Raw genomic sequence first — 3,042 nt, forward strand, 5'->3', positions numbered from 1 at the left:
TGTATATATATATATATGAGGTGATTAGGGGTATATGATGTACAGGTGTATATATATATATATGAGGTGATTAGGGGTATATGAATGTACAGGTGTATATATATATATATGAGGTGATTAGGGGTATATGATGTACAGGTGTATATATATATATATGAGGTGATTAGGGGTATATGATGTATAGGTGTATATATATATATATGAGGTGATTAGGGGTATATGATGTACAGGTGTATATATATATATATGAGGTGATTAGGGGTATATGATGTACAGGTGTATATATATATATATGAGGTGATTAGGGGTATATGATGTACAGGTGTATATATATATATATGAGGTGATTAGGGGTATATGATGTACAGGTGTATATATATATATATGAGGTGATTAGGGGTATATAATGTACAGGTGTATATATATATATATGAGGTGATTAGGGGTATATGATGTACAGGTGTATATATTATATATATGAGGTGATTAGGGGTATATAATGTACAGGTGTATATATATATATGAGGTGATTAGGGGTATATGATGTACAGGTGTATATATATTATATATATGAGGTGATTAGGGGTATATGATGTACAGGTGTATATATATATATATGAGGTGATTAGGGGTATATGATGTACAGGTGTATATATATATATATGAGGTGATTAGGGGTATATGATGTACAGGTGTATATATATATATATGAGGTGATTAGGGGTATATGATGTACAGGTGTATATATATATATATGAGGTGATTAGGGGTATATGATGTACAGGTGTATATATATATATATATGAGGTGATTAGGGGTATATGATGTACAGGTGTATATATATATATATGAGGTGATTAGGGGTATATGATGTACAGGTGTATATATATATATATGAGGTGATTAGGGGTATATGATGTACAGGTGTATATATATATATGAGGTGATTAGGGGTATATGATGTACAGGTGTATATATATATATATGAGGTGATTAGGGGTATATGATGTACAGGTGTATATATATATATATGAGGTGATTAGGGGTATATAATGTACAGGTGTATATATATATATATGAGGTGATTAGGGGTATATGATGTACAGGTGTATATATATATATATGAGGTGATTAGGGGTATATGAATGTACAGGTGTATATATATATTATATGAGGTGATTAGGGGTATATGATGTACAGGTGTATATATATATATATGAGGTGATTAGGGGTATATAATGTACAGGTGTAATATATATATATGAGGTGATTAGGGGTATATGATGTACAGGTGTATATATATATATATGAGGTGATTAGGGGTATATGATGTACAGGTGTATATATATATATATGAGGTGATTAGGGGTATATGATGTACAGGTGTATATATATATATATGAGGTGATTAGGGGTATATGAATGTACAGGTGTATATATATATATATGAGGTGATTAGGGGTATATGATGTACAGGTGTATATATATATATATGAGGTGATTAGGGGTATATGATGTACAGGTGTATATATATATATATGAGGTGATTAGGGGTATATGATGTACAGGTGTATATATATATATATGAGGTGATTAGGGGTATATGATGTACAGGTGTATATATATATATATGAGGTGATTAGGGGTATATGATGTACAGTGTATATATATATATATGAGGTGATTAGGGGTATATGATGTACAGGTGTATATATATATATGAGGTGATTAGGGGTATATGATGTACAGGTGTATATATATATATATGAGGTGATTAGGGGTATATGATGTACAGGTGTATATATATATATATGAGGTGATTAGGGGTATATAATGTACAGGTGTATAATTGAGGGTAGTATAGGTATATAATATATGAGGTGATTAGGGGTATATGAATGTACAGGTGTATATATATATATATGAGGTGATTAGGGGTATATGATGTACAGGTGTATATATATATATATGAGGTGATTAGGGGTATATGATGTACAGGTGTATATATATATATATGAGGTGATTAGGGGTATATGATGTACAGGTGTATATATATATATATGAGGTGATTAGGGGTATATGATGTACAGGTGTATATATATATATATGAGGTGATTAGGGGTATATGATGTACAGGTGTATATATATATATATGAGGTGATTAGGGGTATATGATGTACAGGTGTATATATATATATGAGGTGATTAGGGGTATATGATGTACAGGTGTATATATATATATATGAGGTGATTAGGGGTATATGATGTACAGGTGTATATATATATATGAGGTGATTAGGGGTATATGATGTACAGGTGTATATATATATATATGAGGTGATTAGGGGTATATGATGTACAGGTGTATATATATATATATGAGGTGATTAGGGGTATATGATGTACAGGTGTATATATATATATATGAGGTGATTAGGGGTATATGATGTACAGGTGTATATATATATATATGAGGTGATTAGGGGTATATGATGTACAGGTGTATATATATATATATGAGGTGATTAGGGGTATATGATGTACAGGTGTATATATATATATATGAGGTGATTAGGGGTATATGATGTACAGGTGTATATATATATATATGAGGTGATTAGGGGTATATGATGTACAGGTGTATATATATATATATGAGGTGATTAGGGGTATATGATGTACAGGTGTATATATATATATATGAGGTGATTAGGGGTATATGATGTACAGGTGTATATATATATATATGAGGTGATTAGGGGTATATGATGTACAGGTGTATATATATATATATGAGGTGATTAGGGGTATATGATGTACAGGTGTATATATATATATATGAGGTGATTAGGGGTATATGATGTACAGGTGTATATATATATATATGAGGTGATTAGGGGTATATGATGTACAGGTGTATATATATATATATATGAGGTGATTAGGGGTATATGATGTACAGGTGTATATATATATATATGAGGTGATTAGGGGTATATGATGTACAGGTGTATATATATATATATGAGGTGATTAGGGGTA

Source organism: Taudactylus pleione, unplaced genomic scaffold, assembly GCF_031769625.1.
Source record: "Taudactylus pleione unplaced genomic scaffold, aTauple2 ptg003250l, whole genome shotgun sequence".
In the NCBI taxonomy this organism is placed as follows: Eukaryota; Metazoa; Chordata; class Amphibia; order Anura; family Myobatrachidae; genus Taudactylus; species Taudactylus pleione.